We start from the raw sequence: 27,084 nt of genomic DNA, 5'->3' as shown, positions 1-27,084 counted from the left end.
GTGCATAATAACGCAAAAAGAAAAAATGCTAGGTTGCACTTGAGGCTACATTTGTTTGTTATACCCAAGCCATACTTGGGTTTTAAACAAGACAGACCTCATCAAAAAAAAATGCAGTTTTTAAAAAAAAAATATTTAAGGTATATGAGATAGGAGGGTATGGAACAGAGAGGGTGTAACTAGGGTGCCAGGTATCACCACTGAGCCCTTTAGAGAAGTAGTGGGTTCATCAACCAAACATCAAAGAAGGAGGGTGTGTGTCCACCTGATGACCGGATGACGTACCTAGCCTCCCTCTTTTACTACACCAATGATGTACCACAGAGATTAAAACATCAAGTCCTATTAGCTGGACTACTTCAAAATTCCAAAAAATATTTTTTTTCTTAACTTTTTGGCCATTTGTATAAAAGTTTGGTGGATAAGGATTGTGTTTTTCAATATCTAACCATCTTTCAAGTTAAAGGGGCAAATGTTTTTTTGGGACAAAACATGTATAGTATAGTTGAAACGGGCTTCCCTGACCTTCAGGAGCCCTATGAAGCCCAATGCATCCTTAAAAACTATAAAAATACTACCCTACAGTGAATAAAACGTTGAAATTCACTCCCCCTCTATGTTTCCCTAATTACCTTTTTCGCTGAGTTATCCACAAAAAATATACTCCCACGCCCCATTGTATTCTGTAGGGATCTTCTGCACTGCTGCAGCACACCGGGTTCCAAGATGCCATCTTCTTCTGCTGCAGGGTAGTCTACTGCACATGTGCCTTACCATGTCATCAGGGGGACTGGTTGTCTTTTCTGGGACCTTGCCCCCAGAAGATGCAATGAGGCACATGTGCAGTAGAATACCCCATAGCCTCCTGGGATGCATCACATGTATCCCAAGAGGGGGCAGGTACTGCATACATTATTAACATCTAGGCAAGAATACAGGAAGTATGGAGATGTGAAGATGTGATCTCCGAAAATGGTAATAAATAAAAGACAAAGTGAATAAAATTTTAATTGTAAGAGAGGAGGCGGAGAGGAGTGGAATAATAGAAACCGGATGGGTGAAGTATTACATATCAAAAATGGAATATTTGGAAAAAAAAAAGTCATTTCTTACCTTTCCCATGGCCTACTATACCCTCAAGCTGCTCCTTTCACAAGAAAACCTAAGATCTGAAGATAAACCAAAACTTTCGGGAGTGTCCATCTCCTGGGCTCTCAGAGTGTTCAGTGGGTTCTCCGTCTGACCTCCACCACATGACGGAACTCGGTGTTGTGGAGTCAGTCAACCACTGAACATGCTGGGGACCAAGAAGATTGACATTCCCAGAAGTGTCCGTTTATCTTCGGATTTCAGCTAGGAATTTCTTGCGAATGGAGTGGCATTTTGGTGGCATGGACATAGGAAAGGCGAGTATTTCGTTGCTTCTTTTTTCAGTATGCCTTTAATAAGTTGCAATACTTAATGGCATGCAGGGCTGGCCTAAGACATTGTGCTGCCTGGGTCCAAGAATGAAATGCTTCCACCCCCACCCCCTCAAAAAATAAAAAAAATCTCGCCCACCAAAAGGCCCCCTGTTCCATTATTTTATATAAATATAACATTTATAAAATATCTTCTTCCATAACTCACCACCGGACCGGTCACTCTTGTGTCTGCCGTGGTCACCACCCTAGAAGATCCAGCCTGCCCTGCGTGAGATGGAGTGCGCTGATGTCTGACGTCATTCCCGGAGACCCTGTGCCTCCTCATACTAATCAGTTTGCACTATGGGCAGCAGTATAAGATGGGGAAATCCTGCCTGTAATGCGCTGCAAACTGATGACACACAAAACTGCTGAAAGAAAAATCTTGGGTGTCAATTTGCTGCCCCTCTCAAAGTGCCGCCTGGGTCCAATGGTCCCAGTGGGACCCATGGTAGGGCCAGCCCTGATGGCATGGTCACTTTCATTTCACTTCCCAGTCAATCACAAAATGGCAAATTTTACAGAAATTCTTGGGAAAGCATAAACCTTCAATTTTGCTCATACCTATCACATGGAAAATGGGGATCAAAACACGGGCTGAACTTTTTTGGGGAAGGAGGCATTGTTAAAAATTCTGCCCCAGTTACAGCCACTGAAACTGTGTTGGCAACAGCAAATTTACATCCACAATGTGAAACAAGATATGATATCACTCTAAACAGTAACCAAGCCCATGCTTGTAAATATTTCACACAGACTAGGGTTAAAAAGAAGAAGAAGAAAAAAAAAAAAGAACAAGGCTTTTCGCTCTGCTTTCTAATGAAAATGCCTTGCACTTCTGAAAGCCGCGGTTAATAATTCAGACTCTAGGGGTGAGCAGGGCTGAGCAGCATATGCTGGTAATTGTAGTAAGAAATTGTTTAATCTTTCATGATCAATTCCTTGGCTTTCCCTGTGGTGATAAAAGGAGAACACTTTGTAGGAACACATTGCAGAACCAGTTCCTGAACATAATTCCCGTCAGCAGATACGCAATATTGATAACACAATCGAACGTGTGCTCGGGGTCCGTGTGCCTGCAGTCATAAAGGCCACACACGTGCTGCACGGACAAGTCAGTATTTAATTGGTGGCATTCTTGGAACCCCTTATTTAAAGTAGAATGAAAGACAAAACTGCTTTTTTTTTTCATTTTGTATAGAGTAAGGGAGGGAACCCCTGTCATGGTTTTTTTTTTTTTTTTTATCATTTACTGTATGTCCTATTAGGGGAATTTCTTCAATAGGAAATCCTTGAATTTAGTTATACTTTCACAGTTGGCTGATATTTGATTAATTTATTTTTTTACTTTTTTTGCCAAATCAGTATGTGGTAATGTAAAAATGTGTATCAGCAGCCAGGGCCATTGCGGGGTAAAACGGGCCCAAGAGGAAAAGGCCAGTGAGGGGGTAAGCCGACATTTATGAAGAGGTTAAACCAATGTTGAAATACAGGTGTTCCTTAAAGATAAGCAAAATTACGGTATATTATTATTATTATTTATTATTTCAGGTACTTATATAGCGCTGTCAATTTACATATACATTTTACATTCACATCAGTCCCTGCCCTCAAGGAGCTTACAATCTAATGGCGCTTTTCCACTGCATAGAACCGTACCGGCTCGGCACGCTTTTGTGCTTTTCCACTGCGGTACCGCATGGTATAGGGTCGGAACGGTTCGGTACGGTACGGTATAGGTTTGCTTTTCCACTGCATGGAACCGAACGGTACGGTACGGCTCTGAAAAAACAGTACCTACCCGATTGTGGTTCCAACAGGTACCAAACTGGTACCATATCCCACAATCCTTTGCATGCAGTCACTACTAGCCACTGATTGGTCAGAGAATCACACCCACCCCGTTGTTATCCCACCCACTTAACTTTAGTACTACTTTAGTGGAAAAGCAAACCTATACCGCACCGAACCGTTCCGACACTATACCATGCTGTACCGCAGTGGAAAAGCAAACTGGGCCAAGCAGGGCCGAGTAGAGCCGAGCCGGTACTAGCCGGTACTTGCAGTGGAAAAGTGCCATTAGGTCCCTAACTCACATACATACACAGTAGGGCCAATTTTTTTTATACAGGATCCAATTAACCTACCAGCATGTCTTTGGAGTGTGGGAGGAAACCGGAGTACCCGGAGGAAACCCACGCAGGCACAGGGAGAACATGCAAAGATATATCCTTTATCATCACTGCAGCTTCTCAAAAAACCTCAGTGCAGGTTTTAAACCATGGCCAGTGGCTCCCCAAAGATGTGTTTGGATGCAGTGCTTCATGTGTAACTAGAGGGTGCTGATGGAAGACAGCAGATGGGCTGCAGTTCAGAGGGAACGTGTAGTCCTCAATTTTTTTTGATTTATGAAATAATCGTATTAATGTTGTTAATTTTTAAAAACCATTACTGCTTTGTATAATTTGCATTTATATAAGTACATGGAGGCAGCCATACTTGCTCTTTACATACTCAGGCTCTGGTTTCTGACTTGTAATGCTACACAACTATTGTGCTTTACTGCTCCTTCTTACAATGTCAGTTCATGAGTCAGCTGACTCTGAAAAAATAACACGTGTGGCTGATATCTTATCTCAACAGTTAATAAAATGTAAGCAGGGTCGCTGATATAGGAGGGGCCACCAGTCATGTTGTAGGAGGCGCATGCACACAGGGGGGCGCCAACAGCATGGGGAATTGGTGCAGTCGGGCAGGGGGGAAATTACAGAAGGAAGCCCTGTGCGGCACTCTGCAGCAGCTGAAAGTCAATTTCTCCCCCTCCTGCCAGCTTTCAGCTGCTGCAGAGAGAGACACAGACACAGGGCATCATTCCTGTAATTGCTTCTCCGACACCGATCCCCCTCCCTGTTCTGCCTGATTCTGATCCCCCTGTCACCGTGTGCCCCCCTTTCACTGTTCCGCCCCCCCCCCCCCCCACTCCACCCTCCAGGAGCGCTGCAGGCTTCCCTGTCCTGTAAAAAAAAATAACAAATGCTAAAAAAATAATAATAATTAAACATTGTAATAAATAATTAACGAAATTGTAAAATAAGATAATTGTAATCATTTTTAATATTTTAAAAATAAATTCTAATTTTTTTATGTAAAAAACAATTAAAAAGGGCTAATTCACACTGGTTCTCTGTTATGTTTGTGTCCACTTATAATGGTATTAGTGTATTTTTAGTGAAAATTTTATCTTGACATATTCAGAGGGGCTCTGCCAGGTAGGTTGTATGGGGCCCTGTGATTTCTAAAAGCAGCCCTGAATGTAACTACCTATTAGAAGTTTCAGATACCCTCCCTTATTACCCCATGACAAGTCACAGACTTCAGGCCCGTACACATGATACGAAAGTCAGAAGTAAAATTTCGTCCGACGACCGATCTGCCGATTTTCGGATTGTTAGTATGGTGCTTTCGACAGCCGATTACGAATTTTCGGACGACAAAAACTGGATGTGCAGGCTATAAAATGTTTATCGTACATCAACACAACGTCCGATTTTTGTTTAATTAGTACAGTTTTCATCCGAAAAAAATCGTAAGAGCAAGACTAGGCATGCTCAGAAACTAAAGAACACATACAAAACAATCCAACACATGACATCACTTCTGAAGTTGAATTCTGTTGTACGGAAATTTTCATATGAAAGTAACCTCATCACTTTCCACATGAGACTAGCATGCAACAAAAAACAGGCGCAAGATCGTCCGATAATCTGATTGTGTGAGGCTTTACATTTCCCAATTCCCGTGAAACTTTCAAGCCTCGCTTTAAAATTTTTCAACCTGAACTTTTTGCATTCCAAAGGAAAGCTTGTGCTCCACTCAGAGCCGGTACAAGGGGGGGCGCAGGGGACGGGTGCCCTGGGTGGAACAAAATATAGGAGGAAGGGGGGCGCAGTCGCAGATGAAGTGTCTACACACCGGCCGTGCTACTGCTTCATCGTAGATACAATGCTGTGCCGAGTGCGCTCCTGCACCGGTGTAGCATGAAGATATGTCGGAACGGAACAGCCTTTCACTTTTCTGTCAGGCAGTCGGCAGAGATCAGGAGGAGTATCTCCGCCTGACAGGTACTTCCTAGTCTCCGCCCGGCATGGTGCCAATGAGAGGCCGACCGGAGGCGGGATGGGGGGAGGAGCATGGCGTGCTGCTGCCTGTCGGAGCTGGCCTGGGACGGTGGGACCTGCAAGTGAGAAGAAGAGGAGGAGGAAGCATGTGTGTCAGTGTGTCAGCAAGTAAACAGATTTCCATGTGCAGATTCATTTAACTGTTTGTTTGGATTGGGGAGGGGGGGGGGGTTAATTACCAATGGTATTTATTATATGCAGCATGAGAGGGTTAATGTATTATTTATACATCAGTGGCCAGTGGCAATACATTAACCCCTCATGCTGCATATTACAAATACTATTAGTAATTAACCACTTGCCAACCCGCCCCACTACATTTACTGCAACGGGGTGGCGTTCTATCAGATTACCGCTACCCATCAGATTGTGTAATGGAAGTGATGTTCTGACATAAAACACTTACTGCGCATGCACTATACGTTCCAACATGCGTTCCATGGCGGGTAGCGGTAATCTGATAGAACACCTATGCAGACATCTTACTACACCCAGCTACATCTTGAATTTCGGAGTCATTTTAGCAGTAAAGAGCGTGGCTATAAAAAAATATAGTATATTGACATCTGTGAGGCTGTTTTGATGAAGCCGGGCGCCAGCAGTAGGAAGGTGGCAGATGCCATGTTGGTACACCCCACACTGCTCAGCGCTAAACCTTTTATGCTTTCAAAATGAAACATCCAAACAGCATCACAGATATCAATACACAATATTTATTTATATACGCTCACTTTATTGCTAAATTTACCCTGAAATTCAAGACGTAGCTGGGTGTAGTAAGATGTATGCATGGGTGTTCCATCAGATTACCGCTACCCGTCAGATAATGAAGTGTTTGGAATGCGGCGTGGAACACATGTTGGAACACATAGCGAATGCGCAGTAAGTATTTTTTGGTCGGAACATCACTTCCATTACACAGTCTGATGGGTAGCGGTAATGTGATAGAACAGGTGGCAGTTACAGGCACTGTGACCTACCCATATGTCACTGCCTGTTTTAGTATTTCGGACACAGGCCCCCCCACCCACCTACTCCCCTGTGATTTGACACAGCGGGAGTCTGCCAGCAGATCCCAACCAATGATTCATGGCCGGGACCTGCTAACCAGCTGTGTGACATCACAGCCCAGAGCCCTGTGTTGGTAATCAATACAGGGCTCTTTACAGAGGGAATAATCCCTTTTTTTCTTTTCCCTGCAAAACAAATTTATCAGTAGCAAAAAGCAGAACACATTACACATTGTCAGGCACACAATTCCTTGATTGCCCCTAGATGTTAACCCCTTCCCAGCCAGTGTCATTAATACAGTGACATATATAATATATATTATATGTATAATATTATCACTGATCACTGTATTAGTGTCACTGGTGATGTCAGCGGCAGTTAGTCACTTCCGACAAAGTGTAAGTTAAGCCCCGTACACACGTACCGATCGTCGGCATACAAACGTTCGTCTTTTCTCCCCGGGATGTCGGTGTCTGTTGAAAAGTGCAAAGACTGCCCAAGAATTTTGTCCGCCAACTACAGCCGACTGCAGAAGTGATGTCATGTAATGGTTAACTTTCCCTGTGTTTTTTCTTTTCTGAGCATGCCCAGTCTTGCAAATCTGCGGTCTATCGGCAGAATTCTGTACTGACTGGCGAACAATCGGCCGTTCTGGTGTCGGCATACAAAAATTTAAATGCTTGCAAGAAAGACTCTTGTCCGCAGAATGTGCGCAGACAGCTGTCGGAGGCACCATACTAACAAGCGTACAATCGGCAGATCTTTCGTCCGCCGACGATCGGTACGTGTGTACGGGCCTTTAGTGTCACTATCACAGTCCCACTATAGGTTGCTAATCTCTGCCATTAATAGTATAAAAACAAAATCCTGTATATATCCCATATATTTGCAGACACTATAGCGTTTACACAAACCAATTGATATACACTTTTTTTTTTTTACCAAAGACAACAGAATATATTTTTTAGCAGAAAGTAAAACATTTTTTTTTGTTCGTTCATACAATAAAAGCTATAAAAAAAACCAAGTGGCATGCAAATACCACCAAAAGAAAGCTTTATTTATGTGAAAAAAAAGATATAAATTTTGTTTGGTTGCAGTGCTGCATGCCCGCGCAAACACCAGTTAAAGTAACGCAGTTCTAATTAGCAAAAAATGGACTGGTCAGGAAGGGGGTAAAATCGTCCAGAGCTCAAATGGTTAATAAGCCCCCCTCCCCCCCCACCCCACATTTGCAGCATTATTTTTTCAAAGCAATTTAAGCACTTCTAATAAAAATACATATGATTAAAATGTGTGAGTGAACTCTGTTTCTATTGAATTAAACCTAAGTTAATTTGTTTTGTATTAAGTATTTACTTGATTTGAAATGACACAGACTCTTTCTTTACACCCGGGGGGGGGGGGGGGGGGCGCAGTTTGCCATCCTCGCCCTGGGCACCCGTTGACCTTGTCCCGGCACTGGCTCCACTCAGACCTGTGGAGTATAGACTTTCCATTTGAATGATTAATGCATGCATCTAAGCAGAGCTGGTTGGGGAGGATGCCCCTTCTTGGACTCTTTTGGCTGTATGTGCATTAAACCTGATACCCTGGTCTCTTCCCAATAAAAGCTGTTCAGGCTGTTCACAACATAGTAGTAAATAAGCCTCACACTTACCACCCATTGACTGCGGGTGGTAAATGTGAAATAATTGAGTGCAATATTTCATAATTTCATTTTTTTTTTTTTTTTTTTTATGTATTTTTTTTTTTAGTTTTAAACATAAGAAAATAGAATGTAGAAAAAACACTAATTCACTTCTCTGCCTTTTGGCTAAGATCAAGTGTAGTAACTGTTCTCATCAGTTTAATATCTGATACGTCCCCTACCTGTGAACTATACATATATACTGCTCAAAAAACTAAAGGAACACTTTGAAAACACATCAGATCTCAATGGGGAAAAATATCATGCTGGATATAAATACTGATATGGACCGGTGTAATGTGTTAGGAAGAAAAGGATGCCACATCCTTTGATGAAAATTATCAACCTACAGAGAGCTGAACTCAAAGACACCCCGAAAATCAAAGTGAAAAAATGATGCAGCAGGCTACTCCATTTTGATGAAATTTCAATGCAGCAACTCAAAATGGTACTCAGTAGTTTGTATGGCCCCCATGTGCTTGTATGCATATCTGACAACACATGCTCCTAAAGACATAACGGATGGTGTGCTGAGGTATTTCCTCCCAGATCTGGATCATCGAATCACTGAGCTCCTGAACATACTGAGGTGTGAACTGGACCGAAACATAATGTTGTAGAGGTCTTCTATTAGATTTAGGTCAGGCGAGCGTGGGGGCCATTTAGAGGTATCAATTCCTTCATCCTTTCAGGAACTGGCTGCATACTCTTGCCACATAAGGCCGGGCATTGTTGAGCACCAGGAGGAACCCAGGACCCACTGCACCAGCATAGGGTGACAATGAGTCCAAGGATTTCATCCCGATACCTAACGGCAGTCCAGATGCCATTGTTTAGCCCGAAGAGGTCTGTGCGTCCCTCCATGGATATGCCTCCCCAGACCATTTCTGATTCACCAGCAAACCGGTCATGATAAACGATGTTACAGGCAGCATAACATTCCCCAGAGTCTCTTCAGACCCTTTCACGTCTGTCACTTGTGCTCAGGGTGAACCTGCTCCCATCTGTGAAAAGCACAGGGCGCCAGTAGCGGACCTTCCAATTCTGGTGTTCAATGGCAATTGCCAATCAAGCTCCACACTGCCGGGCAGTGAGCACTAAGCCCATCAGAGGACGTTGGGCCCTCAGGCCACCCTCATCATGTCTGTTTCTGATTGTTTGGTCAGAGACATTCACACCAGTGGCCTGCTGAAGGTCATTTTTTAGGGCTCTGGCAGTGCTCCTCCTGTTCCTTCTTGCACAAAGGAGCAGATACCGGTCCTTCTGATGGGTTAAGGGCCTTCTACAGCCCCGTCTCCTAGAGTAACTGCCTGTTCCCTGGAATCTCCTCCATGCTCTTAAGACTGTGCTGGGAGACACAGCAAACCTTATGCCAATCACACGTATTGATGTGCCATCCTGGAGGAGTTGGACTGCCTGCGCAACCTCTATAGGGTCCAGTTATTGCCTCATGCCATCAGTAGTGACACTGACCCTAGCCAAATGTAAAACTAGTGAAAAACAGTCAGAAAAAATGAGTAAGGGAAAAAAATGTCAGTGGCCTCCACCTGTAAAACCATTCCTGTTTTGGAGGTTGTCTCATTGCTGTCCATCTAGTGCAGTGGTCCTCAACTCCGGTCCTCAGGGCCCACTAACAGGCCAGATTTTAAGTATTACCTTGGGGAGATGCAGACTAGAATACTGAAATCACTGAGCAGCAAATGATATCACCTGGGATGTATTTCAGTTATCTTGCAAACCTGGCCTGTTAGTGGGCCCTGAGGACCAGGGTTGAGGACCACTGATCTAGTGAACCTGTTGTTAATTTTATTAACACCAAAGCCGCTAAAACTGATTAACAACCCCCTCTGCTACTGCCATATCAATATCCCAGGAGTTTAATTGACTTGATTCTATACTAAAATGTGTTCCTTTAATTATTTTGAGCAGTGTATAAAAAAAAAACTCTCATATCAGTGGGGGTTGGGGTTCTTTATTCCTTTGTATCGATCTGTATTATTGTAATATGTTCCCTTTTTCTCTCTTGAAAATCAATAGAAATCAATTGAAATAGAAAAATACTCCAAATATTTCTTTAAACAAGACAGAGAAAACGCTTTCAGGATTATTATTTCAGGCTTACTGAATTATTGCAGTGTGAAAGTGCAGTAACCCCTAGCAACAGATGTTTCCTACTCTTTACTGGTCTAAAAGAGTATAGAAAATGTAATCCTTAGTTTGATTGCTCCAGTCTTTTGTAAATGAATTGTGATGTGACCTATTCATGCTTTGGCCTTTTGAAATTTCCTCCAAGCTGTAACCGATTGTTTAAATGCAGAATGTCTCATTTCTCTAACTGGAAAATGTCAAGAGGTGACATCAGCACTTGGAATTTGTTCCCGTGTGGCCTGGACTTTCTGTACAGGCAATTAGAGGCTGACAAGGTCTTCTTCCTCAGACTGCTCATGGTCTTCTAGACGGCTGAACGTATGGCTTATTGGATTGACAAGGCTGGTATCTATGGCGGAGAGTGAACCGGTTCCTGCATGCAGATGACATCTGTGAAGCCAATCATACTACTGCAATTAGTGCAGTTTGGAACCCCCTTCGTTTTGTAGCGAGTTATAATAATTGATTTGGTCATCTCTAAAAGACAAGACAACCATCTGTCACCACTTGCCTGGATTCACTTGAATGTGGCTCCAATTTTCACTCAAGTTTTTTAGTGGCCTTTCAAGATCTGGGCAAAATACAGGACCAAGACTTGGTGACACGAAACTAACCAGCATGAACCTGTAAAGTAGAGCCAACTCATAACCAAGAAGGGGTAGTGAACCCTTTATCTATACAATCTTAAGATTTTTTTTTTTTTTTTTTGGCTTATAGGTTGCAATGTTGGCTATTTTGTGGGTCACCTATGAAGAGGACTGTCTTTTGGAACCAAACCCTTCTGTCCATGTTTTGGCTCTAATGTATAGACCCAGTAGTGTATCAACCATGTGATCAGGGTGTTCACTTCACACAGGCCCCCGAGGGAGGGGGCCACTGTGACCCACCCTGCACCCATTGATGATTTCCTGGTTGACAGTCAGGGATGATTGGTGCATTGGTGGGGACAGTTGCTAGCACCAAACTCCTTGCATGACTTTTCAGCTAACAGCTGCTTCTACTCCTCTCCCTCCTGTGGCTGTCAGCTGAAAAGTCATACAGGGAGATTGGTGCTAGCAACTGTCCCCACCACTGCACTGATCATCCCCGACTGTCCCCTGTGTCCTCTTCCTCCGACAGCCCTTCATGTGCGCCTCCATCCCCGTGTCCTCCTCCTAGTCTGGCCACTGTGTTCTCCCCTTCCTCTGGCCCCTCTCCGTGACCTCCTCCTCTACCCCCCCTCCTCCCCTGCAGCCGGCTTACCACCTCTCATTTCCCGCCGGCTGCTGGGGGGATGTCAGAATGGAGAGCGGAGAAAGGGGCCGGTAAATATGTAATATACCGGCCCCTTCCTTTTCTGAATTGGACATAGTGAGCGGTCACTAATGATTGCCCCTGTGTCCTGTGTTAACTGAACTGTGTTTTCTCCGCTTCAGTTTATGAATGAACAGCTGCCTCTGTCTCCTGTTCATTCATTTTCAATGCTGAGGCTGCCGAGAAAGGGACTGGGGAATCTCTGTCCTCAGTCCCTTCTTTGTCTCAAAGGGGAGATGTTAGGGGTCTGTTTAGACCCCTGATATCGCAACAAAGCCAACCAACAGGGCTGATAAAAAAAAATCAACAAATATTGTCCACTGTCCACTGCCCCAACTTTCTTCCCCCGAAAAAGCATTGTGAAAAAAATTAAAAACAAATTAAATTGTAAAAAAATAAATACATAAAAATAAAAAACCACTGACACTATCCACTGCTCTACTGACACTGTCCACTACCCTACTAACACATTCCACAGAATAGGGAGTGAGAGAAGATATAGGCTTAGTTAGCGCTTCATTGGAATGCCATTTTAACAGAAAAGTGCTTGTGGGTTTAACCAATCATTTTTTGCATTTAAATTTTTTATGGTCAATGTAACAAAAGATATGTGTCTACATACTTTGTGCTAAAAGGTGTTTCAAATTCTTCTAAGAATTTGGGAAGTCGACATTCATGTTTACTTGTAAAAGTAAAGCAGTGCTTTCAGCTCCAAATGAACTTCTAGCATAGCTTTTCTGAACCTTTTTAACGTGGAGGAACCCTTGAAATAACTTTTTGGCTTCAGAGAACCGCTGCTAATAATTCTATATTTACAGCTCACAGTACATTAGTGTGATGATCACGCTCCTTACATGTGTGATCATCTCTCCTTCCGGATAGATAAAAAGATCAACGGTATCTGTTATTACTTATCTGAGAAGTAGAAATCACTTATTGCTCAAGGAACCCTAGTTGAGAAACCCTGCTCTAGCATGTTTACCTGTATTTCATAGGGTAATCACACCACCACAGAAATGAGGCAACTAATTTATATTTTGGGGGCAGGCAGTACCTGAATTTGTGATTTATATAGATGATGTATCCATTGACAGATCCAAAAAGCACAGGGGCTTTTGGAGGGGACTGCAGGGTAGCCTCTTGTCTACTGACTATGGGCCCTGGCTTTTGAGGGGGCTCTATTCTTGGTGGGGGGGGGGGTGTGCCTGAGGGACCCTTGTTGTGGTCTTGATTCGGATTCGGGTCCATGTCTCCCTGAAACACACAGACTCTGGGAACCAAGGACCTAGATACAGATTTGGGGCCTTTGTGCCCAAATCAGCTATGACTACTTCCCCCACTCCTAGACTCTGAGACTCAGAGCAGATGTTAACATAGTCAACTCAAAACAACCTAATGCTGGAGTCTCCTGCTGTAATCTGTTTACTAAGGTGTCTTCTCCCATGGTATCATTTCTCTGTTTTGCGCTTCCGAGGTGTGAATTCCCATTGTTAATTGAGTCACCTATTGTTTCTGTCTGTCAGCTAATTCTTTAGAGGTTTGAACAGCCCTAGTTCTTCTAACTGAGGAACTGGTGTTGAATGGTCTGGGTGGGCACTGAGTCACCTAGGCTTGTCTAGGTGACTAGTTAGCTTACTGTTTATTTAGATTACTGTTTATGGTTATATTGGCTGTTTCTTAGCTATGTTAATGATCAGTTTTCATAATGTGATCAAGCTCTTATCTGATGTTGTATGGTATATATATATATTCTGTGTGAGTTTACAATAAAGCGAGTTCCATTTTGCACCTAAGCTAGTGTAGTCTAGTCCTTGGGTGCAATATTTAGCTATAATACCTGGTTCCTGGTTCCAGACTAGAGGAAGCTGTATACTGATGAAAGCACCCAAAGGGGGTGAAAAGTGGTCCATCACAGGAGGATATGGGGGGCAAAATGTACCCACTTTTAAGATTTCCCTATATTCTTGTTCTGGTAACAACCCCACATTTTGAGTTTTCCCTCATTTTAGTCACAAGGACAAAATGGAGAGAGTGAATCTCCCCAGTCGTGAAAGAGACGGTAATAAAAACCTGGAACACATGGATATGAGGTGCTGCATTCAAACTATCATTAGATCAGTCCCACGGCCATAGCGCGAAGTGGCTCCGGTTGGCTGCTCTTAACGAAAATAAGTTACTCCAGCATTGAAGGAGATCCGGAATTAAAGAACTACATGTACAAAGTCTAAAAAGAGAACCACAAAAGCAATAAAAACCTGACACGGGTTCTGACACATCACCACTCTATTTAAAACAAACAAAAAAAACTGTTTGGCTTTAGATACACTTTTAAAACTGAGTCGGCAGCGACAGTTACCATATGTCTATTCTGACACATTCCTTTTAAAACTCCTGGCTAAGAGACTTTGAAACTAAATATGCTTCCAGTGCACAGAAAAAAAAACATTATATTTTAGAAAAGAAAATACAAATTTCCATACTGGAGGAATATATAAATGTAAATTTCTACCTAAGGCAATGCAGCTGCTTTTACATAATCTGATGTATGCATAATGTATCCTGAAGGTAGGCCACAACCAAGCGTCATGCGAGGATGTGTCTGACAACGCGATATGCGCAACATCAACAGTACACCAACACAAACATTTTTCGGATTTAGCAAGGACTGCAACTTTAATATTATTTATTCTGTATTATGGTAGTCTTTGTATTTCATTGTCATTATAGGGTGGACATTAGAAAATGTCAAAGCGTTTATAGATTCTGGTCAAACTTTGCAAAATCATTGCAGCATATTGAGTCAGTTTTATGAAATGAAAACTACTAATGTGATATCTAAAACTGTTTTCAGACTCTCCCTTCAATCTACAATGTTTGTGGTGTACTTTGTGTATACAACCCCTTAAAGCCTAAGTTTACGTAAAAATGTTTTTAAAAAATCAGGGACATTACTTACATTTAATGAAAAGTGCCTCTTGTGCCTGTTTGAGCTGTCATGGTAAAAATCTGAAGTCAACTTCCCCTTTTCATACCCTGCAGCTGTAATCTTCTGGTGCTGTGTGGTTTAATGTGACAGACAGTGCTGTATTTTGGCCTAGGCCAACAAGGCCCAGGCCTAGGGCGGCACTTTGCAGGGGGGCAGCAAAAAAGCAGCCCCCCCTCCACCTGAGACCCTTTTGGCCACTGGTTGCTAGAGCCACCTCTCTCACCCCTCTCTATCTCACCCCCTCTCACCCACCACCCTTTCTCTCCCCCTCTCTCTTTCTGTCTCCCTCTCTCTCTCTTATCCCTCTCTCTCATCCCCCCTCTCACCCCCCCTCTCTCTCTCTCTCTCATCCCCCCTTTCTCTCTCCCCCTCCCTCTCTCTCCCACCTCTCTCTTTCTCTCTCATCCCCCCTCTCTCTCGCTCTCTCTCTCACCCCCTTCTCTCACCCCGCTCTTTCTCTCTCTTTCATCCCCCCTCTCTCTCTCCCTCCCTCACCCACCCCCCTCTCTCTCCCTCCCTCACCCACCCCCCTCTTTCTCTCTTCCACCCCCTCTCACCCCCCTCGTGAGATCTCAGGGGTTCATGCTGGGACTTGTAGTCCTTCAATTTTTGAGGGAGTCACATCCGTTAAAAAAGGAGTGGGGCAAATTTACATGGGGGGGCGCCCAATTTTAGTCTTGCCTAGGGCAGCACAAAACCAAAATACACCACTGGTGACAGACACTAATCACAAGTGCTGACTATGCCCGCCCTTTCTGCTCCCCTTCTCTATTCATGAAAAGCACCCAATGAATGGAGGACAGGTGGATGAATCTTCTCCATCCATATATCACCAACCAATCACTTCCAGGGAACATATTGCATATCAAACAGCAGTCAGAGACAGAAGAGGCAGGGTTGTCTATGGCAATACAGGCTTTTTTGTATACTGTTTTAATAAATACCCTGCACTGATTTGGAGTATAGGTTGATAAATAGACAAAAAAAATGTATAACAAAATGTGACAAAAGTTTTTTTAAAAATGTTTTTACATATTTTTGTCTCATTTTATGCTGATAAATCCGTTATCTGTAGGTAGTTGAATAAGGGGGATGTTCCCCCTTTGTTCCACCTGCACTTTTTTTCTATATAAATCAGTACTACCTATTCAGTGCCTTAAAACAGTATTCATACCCCTTGACATTTTCCACATTTTCTCATGTTACAACCAAAAACGTAAATGTATTTTATTTTATTGGGATTTTATGTGATAGACCAACACAAAGTGACACATAATTGTGAAGTGACAGGAAAATGATAAATGTTTTTTTTTTTATTTTTTACAAATAAATATCTGAAAAGTGTGGCACGCATTTGTATTCAGCCCCCCTCTCTCTGATACCCCCTAACTAAGATCTAGTGGAACCAATTGCCTTCAGAAGTCACCTAATTAGTAAATAGAGTCCACCTGTGTGTAATTTATTCTCAGTATAAATACAGCTGTTCTGTGAGGCCCTCAAGGGTTTGGTAGAGAACCTTAGTGAACAAACAGCGTCATGAAGGCCAAGGAACAGAGCAGAAAGGTCAGGGTCAAAGCTGTGGAGAAGTTTAAAGCAGAATTTGGTTATAAAAAAATATCCCAAACTTTGAACATCTCATGGAGCACTGTTCAATCCATCATCTGAAAATGGAAAGAGTATGGCACAACTGCAAACCTACCAAGACATGGCCGTCTACCTAAACTGACAGGCTGGGCAAGGAGAGCATTAATCAGAGAAGCAGCCAAGAGGCCCATGGTAACTCTGGAGGAGCTGCAGAGATCCACAGCTCAGGTACGAGAAGCTGTCCACAGGATAATTATTAGTCCACAAATCTGGCCTTTATGGAAGAGTGGCAAGAAGAAAGCCATTGTTGAAAGAAAGCCATAAGAAGTCCTGTTTGCAGTTTGGGAGAAGCCATGTGGGAGACACAGCAAACATGTGGAAGAAGGAGCTCTGGTCAGATGAGACCAAAATGTAACTTTTTGGCCTAAAAGCAAAACGCTATGTGTGGTGGAAAACTAACACTGCACATCACCCTGAACACACCATCCAGATCATGAAATATGGTGGTGGCAAGATCATTTTGTGTGGATGCTTTTCTTCATCAGGGACAGGGAAGCTGGTCAGAGTTGATGGAAAGATGGATGGAGCCAAATACATGGCAATCTTAGAAGAAAACCTGTTAGAGTCTGCAAAAAACTTGAGAATTGGGTAGAGGTTCACCTTCCAGCATGACAACAACTCTAAACTTACATCCAGAGCTACAATAGAATGGTTTATATCAAAGCATACTCATGTGTTAGAATGGCCCCGTCAAAGTCCAGACCTAAATCCAATTGAAAATCTGTGGCAAGACTCAAAATTGCTGTCCACAGATGCTCTCCATCCAATCTGACAGAGCTTTCTCTAGATGTGCAAAGCTGGTAGAGACATCCCCAAAAAGACTTGCAGCTGTTATTGCAGAGAAAGGTGGTTCTACAAAGTATTGACTCAGGGGGACCAAATACAAATGCACGCCACACTTTTCAGATATTTATTTTAAAAAAAAGTTGAAAATCATTTATAATTTTTCCTTCCACTTCACAATTATGTGCCACTTTGTGTCGGTCTATCACATAAAATCCCAATAAAATACATTTACATTTTTGGTTGTAACATGACAAAATGTGAAACATTTCAAGGGGTATGAATACTTTTTCAAGGCACTGTAACTAACTATGAATAGCTGGGAGCTAGAAGATGTTCCTCTTGCTGATTTAGAAAGTCTGGGTGGCATAGGCAATAGTAATGAGCACATTTTGGAAAAAAATAAAAAAAAAACAGCATCTCTGTTGGTCAGCAATATAAGTTTTAAAGTGTTACTAAACCCAGGACCCAGTCAACAAGTAAATAAAATAGGTATATATCATAGGTAAAAAGGCGCTGGTAATCTTAATATATCACGTGTTATAAAAATTAATAGGTGATTTAAAGTGTAATATATGTGATTAAAAATTGCTACAAATATATATATGATCTACTATTGGTGCAATTAGCAAAGAAAAGTGCATACCAGTGCAATTTCAATTCAGAAGTGTTTGTGCTTCTCAAAGTAAATTAATCCACAAAGGTGTGGATCAGTGAACCAATAAATAGATATATAAAGAATTCCATACAAAAATCACATAAGAATATATAAAAATATAAATATATAAATGTGCTCCAAGTTGTGTTTAAAAATCCAGGCAATAGCATGCAATCAAAATTGTGCTTGGTGGATTCTTATTAATCCCTTCACAGTGCTCCAGGTGCTGGGATGTGACAACCGTCAATTAAGAAGTGCTTGTGCTTCTCAAAGTAAATTAATCCACAAAGGTGTGGATCAGTGAACCAATAAATAAAGAATTCCATACAAAAATCACATAAGGATATATAAAAAAATCACATAAGAATATATAAAAAAGTATAAATATATAAATGTGCTCCAAGTAGTGTTTAAAAGTCCAAGCAATAGCATGCAATCAAAATTGTGCTTGGTGAATTCTTATTAATCCATTCACAGTGCTCCAGGTGCTGGGATGTGACAACCGTGGCCTCTTACCAGCTAGCAGCAGGTCACAAGGACCCCCAACGCCTGTGATCCCTTTATTGGGTGGATCAGACCTCTCCTCGATTGCTTGGATCTCTGGCTCCTATATTACTCGAGTTGGACCATGTAGTCCCCCCATACACATAAAGATATAGAAGAACAAATAGCCTCCAATAGTGAAATACTGTTTTATTCTCCAAAAAAACATACACTATAAGGTGACAATTAGCCTCTTACTATTTGTTGTGCCCTCCTGGCACTGGGCAATTCGGCAGTACAAAATTGTTTTTTTGGGTCTTAGGAAGATATTCTCCGGGGATCTGCAGCACCCTGTATCTCCTTTCCCCCTTTCTTTGTATTGCAGCGGTGGATGTGTATCCCAGCCTCTGTTCCGAATGCCTCTGTGTGTTACTTCCGGGTTAGCATTGACCACAATGCATTTCGCTTAACGAGCGTCCTCAGGCAGTAAATAAAATGTTCTCTCATAGCCGGATTGCCACAAATCTCTCCTCTCATTCAGCATTTTAAAGGGCACAGCAGGCCATTCTGGTGGACAGGTCAGGTCCAGGCACTGGATTCACTGAAGGAAAGCGATATACTGTATAGAAAATATTCTACACTATAGCAAAAACTCAAATGTAAAAGAGACAATCACCACATCCCAACCTGATAAATAAATGACTGAACACATGCAGGAAATCTGTACTTACAGTGATGCTAAATGGGTTATCTGAGCAGCGTTACCAGCGCTGCGATTAAAGCAGGGCCATAGATAATTTTTTTTTCCTGGGGGGGGGGCTTCAGCCTTGAGTACCCAGATAACAATAATTATCACGCCTGCCACACTGTTGGTGTGTGTGTATATATATATATATATATATATATATACACATATATACAGTGCCTTGCGAAAGTATTCGGCCCCCTTGAACTTTGCGACCTTTTGCCACATTTCAGGCTTCAAACATAAAGATATAAAACTGTAATTTTTTGTGAAGAATCAACAAGTGGGACACAATCATGAAGTGGAACGAAATTTATTGGATATTTAAAACTTTTTTAATAAATAAAAAACTGAAAAATTGGGCGTGCAAAATTATTCAGCCCCTTTACTTTCAGTGCAGCAAACTCTCTCCAGAAGTTCAGTGAGGATCTCTGAATGATCCAATGTTGACCTAAATGACTAATGATGATAAATAGAATCCACCTGTGTGTAATCAAGTCTCCGTATAAATGCACCTGCACTGTGATAGTCTCAGAGGTCCGTTTAAAGCGCAGAGAGCATCATGAAGAACAAGGAACACACCAGGCAGGTACGAGATACTGTTGTGGAGAAGTTTAAAGCTGGATTTGGATACAAAAAGATTTCCCAAGCTTTAAACATCCCAAGGAGCACTGTGCAAGCGATAATATTGAAATGAAAGGAGTATCAGACCACTGCAAATCTACGAAGACCTGGCCGTCCCTCTAAACTTTCAGCTCATACAAGGAGAAGACTGATCAGAGATGCAGCCAAGAGGCCCATGATCACTCTGGATGAACTGCAGAGATCTACCGCTGAGGTGGGAGACTCTGTCCATAGGACAACAATCAGTCGTATACTGCACAAATCTGGCCTTTATGGAAGAGTGGCAAGAAGAAAGCCATTTCTTAAAGATATCCATAAAAAGTGTCGTTTAAAGTTTGCCACAAGCCACCTGGGAGACACCAAACATGTGGAAGAAGGTGCTCTGGTCAGATGAAACCAAAATCCAACTTTTTGGCAACAATGCAAAACGTTATGTTTGGCATAAAAGCAACACAGCTCATCACCCTGAACACACCATCCCCACTGTCAAACATGGTGGTGGCAGCATCATGGTTTGGGCCTGCTTTTCTTCAGCAGGGACAGGGAAGATGGTTAAAATTGATGGGAAGATGGATGAAGCCAAATACAGGACCATTCTGGAAGAAAACCTGATGGAGTCTGCAAAAGACCTGAGACTGGGACGGAGATTTGTCTTCAAACAAGACAATGATCCAAAACATAAAGCAAAATCCACAATGGAATGGTTCACAAATAAACATATCCAGGTGTTAGAATGGCCAAGTCAAAGTCCAGACCTGAATCCAATCGAGAATCTGTGGAAAGAACTGAAAACTGCTGTTCACAAACGCTCTCCATCCAACCTCACTGAGCTCGAGCTGTTTTGCAAGGAGGAATGGGCAAAAATATCAGTCTCTCGATGTGCAAAACTGATAGAGACATACCCCAAGCGACTTACAGCTGTAATCGCAGCAAAAGGTGGCGCTACAAAGTATTAACTTAAGAGGGCTGAATAATTTTGCATGCCCGATTTTTCAGTTTTTTATTTGTTAAAAAAGTTTGAAATATCCAATAAATTTAGTTTCACTTCATGATTGTGTCCCACTTGTTGTTGATTCTTCACAAAAAATTACAGTTTTATATCTTTATGTTTGAAGCCTGAAATGTGGCAAAAGGTCGAAAAGTTCAAGGGGGCCAAATACTTTCGCAAGTATATATATACAGTATATACAGCGCCCCCAGCAGGCACATCTGTTAGTGAAGAAAATAGTAAACATGGCTTCAATGTCAGCCGGGCCCTGCCTGTCAGCCTCGTGGATGAGACAGGTGGTCTCCCCAGTGGTAGTGCAGCTCCCGCACTAGCCTAGCTGCTGTGAAATTGACCAATGCTCTGGGGGGGGGTTGGACCCCCCTGACCCCCCCTTATCTACGCCCCTGGATTAAAGTGTTACTAAACCCAGGAGCCTGCATTCACGTAAAACATTTTGAAACCCATTTATCATTTTCTTTCCACATCACAAATATGGGCAACTTTGTGTTGGTCTATCACATAAAATCCCAAAAACATACATTTAGGGTCCTTTTACACTGGCTTTCCGCCTGGCGGACTCTGTTTTGCTCAGTGGGGATTGATCCCCCCTTAGCAGGTGAATGACAGCTCCATCTCTGCTCTCTGCGCTGAGACAAACGTGTCAGATCCCCGCTCTCCTCTATGGGAGATCGTATGATAAAGGACGGCCTGTCCGTTTTCATCCGATCCTCCAGATGGATGGAAAATAGGGTTTCCATCCGTCTGGATTTCACGGACAGGATAGGATCGGATAGCAGCGGGTGTCAGCTGAGATGTCTCCACTGACATCCGCTGCTCCATAGGGGTGCATGGAGCACAGTGGTGTATTTTGGTTTTGTGCTGCCCTAGGCAAGACTAAAATTGGGCGCCCCCCCATGTAAATTTGCCCCACTCCTTTTTTAACGGATGTGACTCCCTCAAAGATTGAAGGACTACAAGTCCCAGCATGAACCCCTGAGATCTCACGAGGGGGGTGAGAGGGGGTGGAAGAGAGAAAGAAGGGGGTGGGTGAGGGAGGGAGAGAGAGGGGGGTGGGTGAGGGAGGGAGAGAGAGAGGGGGGGATGAAAGAGAGAGAAAGAGCGGGGTGAGAGAAGGGGGTGAGAGAGAGCGAGAGAGAGGGGGGATGAGAGAGAAAGAGAGAGGTGGGAGAGAGAGGGAGGGGGAGAGAGAAAGGGGGGATGAGAGAGAGAGAGAGAGAGGGGGGGTGAGAGGGGGGATGAGAGAGAGGGATAAGAGAGAGAGAGGGAGACAGAAAGAGAGAGGGGGAGAGAAAGGGTGGTGGGTGAGAGGGGGTGAGATAGAGAGGGGTGAGAGAGGTGGCTCTAGCAACCAGTGGCCAAAAGGGTCTCAGGTGGAGGGGGGGCTGCTTTTTTGCTGCCCCCCTGCAAAGTGCCGCCCTAGGCCTGGGCCTTGTTGGCCTAGGCCAAAATACAGCACTGATGGAGCATCTGATCTGGTCCGCCTGAAAAAACGAACAGGCGGACCTGATCAGAAAGCCTGTGTAAAAGGGGCCTTACATTTTTAGTTGTAACGTAACAAATTGTGGAAAATCTCAGGGGGTATGAATACTTTTTCAGGGCACTGTACATCAACCTTTGTAACCTATGTAATGCCCTGTCTTACAAAATTCTTTAAAAACTGTAAAATGATGTAAGTAGTCAGTTATTGTCGCTGACACCGATACATTTGGTCTGGGCTCCTATGCCTCAATGACTTCTGGTTATGAAAGGGTTATCAGCTGGGAAAGAAACCCTTAAGATCCAAAACGTCTGTTCTGTATGCGATAGAATTATATGCAGTCATGTGAACGGTGTTAATGACTTAAATGAATTACTCCACTGAGCTGAGGATAACCTGCAGTGACCAAGATGCACTTTACAGCAGGGAATTGCTGAAGTGTTGAAAGGCTCTCTAGAAGCTGATTGGTTGCAGCTATCATTATGGTCATTCTTCCATTTTGGTATGAGGTGATGATTAGAGATGAGATACGTGAATTATCTGAAGTGGAAACTCTCAGTTCCACCCACTGAGATGCTTAAGTGAGACTTGCTTGAGAAAATATGTACTTTTTTTTATCTTTATCTAGAGGGTGTTTTTTTTTTTTTTTTGGGGGGGGGGGGGCTATTTTTTTTCATTTAAGGCAGGGGTGCTCAACCTTTTGAAGAGCGAGGGCCATCTATGTGATTTGGTAACCGGCCGCAGGTCACAAGGAAGTCAAATGTTTCAGAATGTAATTTTTTTTTTATTTTGAATAGCATAATAAACATTTTCCTCCTGCAGCCACCAGGGGCAGACTGGCAACTTTCAGCCCCGGGGGCAAGTACAAACCAGGGGCCTATTGTGCAGCGACTCGGCCCCCCTTCCACTCTCCCTCTTCCCGTCCTCCTCCAGACCCCCATTCCAGGCTGAAGCCCTGCTCCAGATACTCTCTACTCACCCGCTGAATCCAGGATCCCAGGCCCCAGCAAGGAGCAGTTGAAGGGAGCTGGGACAGCTCGGTTGGGGCTGGCCGGGGTAGGAGAGTGTCCAGTGGGGCATGGAACCGGCCTCTGCTCAGACACAGTGTACAACATCCATGCTGGGGAGGCCTGCGCTCTGTCCTTGTCTTCATCCCGCACTCAGTAGGTCAGTGGCGGGGACTTTTTACTTCTCTTCACCAGGAATCTTTTAGGCATGTCTGTGGCAGGACTGGTTCAGCCTTTTTACAGGACATCAGAGCGGCCCAGGGGGCAATTGCCCCCCCTGCCCCCTGGCCCAGTCCTCCCCTGGCAACCATTGAATGCCAGCGATAGGGAGGAGAGGAGAAGCCGACTTTCAGTAGATGCAGTAGGAAAATGGAGGGGATCAGGTCCTGTATATGCCACCCCCGCCACCCCCTCCTATCTAAGTGTAAAACAGAATGTGACAGGTAGGTCGCACGGGCCCCCTGGAGAATGAAGCTGGGTCGTCAATGGACCCCTGATGATACAGCCCTGGTTGGGGTGTGTGGTAAAGGCACGTCCCCCAAAGTTCAAATGTAAACAAGCCCTTACTGTCCTGAGTCCCCTATAAGGCTGCTTTTACACTGATGTGCTGCGGTTTACCCAAATCACGGGTGCAGAGTTTCCTCTAAACTCTAAATTTTCCTTAGATTTCTTCCTTTAGATTTACCAAAACCATATAATATGAGGTCAAACCCAAACACTTGCAGTTTGAATGAAATCACTCAGGCCCTTGCACTACATAGGTGAAGATAAATCTAAAGGAAATCTAACAACAAAAGTTGTATAGTGTGTATCCAGCTTAAGAAGCAGGCTCCATATAACTGTGACACCAAAGGTTCATTTAAACTTTAGGGCCTGGTTCACTCTAGTGTGATGCGATTTTGATGCAATTTCAGGGGCAATTATTTAACACAAATTGTTTGTGATTTTAATGCGTTTTTATGCCTTGGGTTGCTGCTGTTCTTACTACAATTTTTAAGAGATCAAGGAACCAAGGATTTCCCTGGGAGGGTTAAAAAAATTAAATTGTTTTCAAAATTGTATCAGAATTGCATTTATATGTGATTTCTGGCTTTCCATTGAAGTCAATGTGGCGAAAATCATGCTAGAATCGCACAAAATTAGTACAGAAAGTAGCTCCCCGCTGGGTCACATTGATATGAACGGGCACCATTGAAAACTATGTGATTTCCACCGTCATGCGATTCTGTCCGACGCAAGCTGCATCAGAAATCGCACTAGTGTGAGGCAGTCATGAGATTTATAAAACCTTTTAACATTGTAATATATTACATTTTCATTGTTTCTATTCACAGGCGTGTGACATCAGTTAACCTCGGCTCAAGCCATGACTAATTAAGACTATTGCAATTACCTGGTTGCTAAGGAGCAATCTAATATGAATGTATCTTCACCAGCCATTAGAACTGTGTAAGCAGAGGAAATGGAAAAGGTTACAGAGATTCCGGCACACAAATCAAATCATGGAAAACCTCTCAGAGAAAACAGTTTATGGGTTGTGAATGTTTGACAAATAATATTGTGATTCTTGACTTTCCGCTCCAATAAACCTACAATTGAAGATGTAAGAGACAGGGGGACGGGGGAGGGGCAGAGGTCATCATGGCTGACATGCATGTGGTGCGGAAACATGTCTTAAGTCAGGGTTTCTCAACCTTTTTTCAGTCAAGGCACCGTTTAAAATGATGGACAGTCTCAAGGCACCCCATTCTAAAATATAAAAAACTATTTTAAACGTTTTACTTAACGCAGCAACATCCACACATGTAGGACACCCAACATTAATAACCACCTTAAGACCGGAAGGATTTGCCCCCTTAATGACCAGACCCTATTTTGCGATTCGGCACTGCGTTACTTTAACGAACAATTGGGCGGTCGTGCGACGCTGTACCCAAATAAAATTGACGTTCTTTTTTTCTCACAAGCAGAACTTTCTTTTGGTGGTATTTGATCACCTGTGCGATTTTTTAAGGAAGTTTATATGGGTATGTTTGGCTGTTTTTTTTTTTTTTTTTTCTCTTTTCTTTATCTGGTGAACGGCCTTATCTTATGCTGGGTCTGCATCCCTTTAGATGTGAATTCCTATTGGGAGTATCTCACCATAAATTACATTTTTGGTGCAGGGGATGCCAGAAATTTGACTTGTATCGTAGTGCAGACTTCTGGGAAAATTGGTGAGCCAATCACACAAGTAGGAAATGATGTTTCTGGGGGTGTGGTCAGTACACATTCTGTATACAGAACAAGTCCATATTGTATTGCATTTTCAGAAAATTACAGATTTGCAGATTGAAAAGGAAAGGTAATTTTTTAACTACATTCAATTACAATATGATGTGTCTCACAATTGTATACGCTACATTGTCTTTTCTTTGTTTGCTATTTTTTCCCCCACGAAAGTGGAGTTACCCTTTAAAGACAAAAGTTGACCAAAGCATCCATCCGATCATTTAAATTTTTTTTTTTTTTTAGTTCGAAAGAATTTTATTAAGATTTTGCAAAAATTCACATATAAAACATCAAGGAATTACACAGTGTCTGCCATAGAGTGGTGCAACAAGGTATTTACCCTCTACTACATACATATTTTAGAACAAAAGTAACCTTGTGAACAATCAAAGAAGTCAGTTCTAATGCTAAATGTGAGGAGGTGGGTATTGTCTCATATCCCCGGCCCCCCTATCCGGGAGCAACTGTGCCATGGGGGGGTAGGACCGCCCGATCAACCCCACGTTATGATAAGTCTTCAAAAGAGTAAAATAAACATCAGATAACACACAGCATTGTAAATACTATCCAATGAGTTTATAAAGTAAAGGAATCCGCGCTACAGAATAAAGATCAGGCTGCAGCCCACCTCAGATATAGCCCTAAGAGGGATATATAATATATGAAAAATGGGAGGTGTGATGTAGATGGCGCCGCCGCTGCCTATGTTGATATTTCCCTCAGGGTCTGACAAAATGGTATATAAATGTATAGATCCTTATATAGGGTTGGTAACACATAAATTAAATCACATTGAATAGAATATATACACAAAAAAACTTACATATAAAAGTACAAATGGTGCAATAAAGTGTCAAGTGGTGATCCAAAAAGTGCTTTTTGGTATTGCAGAGGTTACCAATAAATAAATCAATAAATGTGTCACCTTGACACGTTTATTGATTTATTTATTGGTAACCTCTGCAATACCAAAAAGCACTTTTTGGATCACCACTTGACACTTTATTGCACCATTTGCACTTTTATATGTAAGTTTTTTTGTGTATATATTCTATTCAATGTGATTTAATTTATGTGTTACCAACACTATATGAGGATCTATACATTTATATACCATTTTGTCACACCCTGAGGGAAATATCAACATAGGCAGCGCCATCTACCTTACACCATTTTTCATATACTATCCAATGAGTATTTTAACCAGGAATTGGAGGAATACTTGAGAAGTTAGACCTTTTGGATCCTCGATTTGTAGGCTAACCAGGGATCCCACCTCTGATTAAATTTAATTTGGCACCCATGTAGGCCATTAGGCTCTCGTATTGAAATATGATATCTGTATGACATTTGACTTCAGTAATATTTGGGACAACAGATGACGTCAATGGTGACGAAACGCGTAGAGCGTAATTACGCCATTTCCGGTCTAGTGAGACGCAGATCCGGTCGCTGGAACGCATAGCGTCCCGGAAGTTACCGCCAGCGAGGGGTTTGCGGTCCCTATTACATTTGTACATTGGTTTACCTGTTTTTAAATGTGAGTACTATATTTTTACACTAATATAGAAGTGAGTTTATGCAGTAGTTCACCATCTGAGGTTCTTCTTCTTT

Source organism: Pelophylax lessonae (genome assembly GCF_965119305.1).
Source record: "Pelophylax lessonae genome assembly, chromosome: 10".
Lineage (NCBI taxonomy): Eukaryota > Metazoa > Chordata > Amphibia > Anura > Ranidae > Pelophylax > Pelophylax lessonae.
This window is presented reverse-complemented; position numbering follows the sequence as displayed.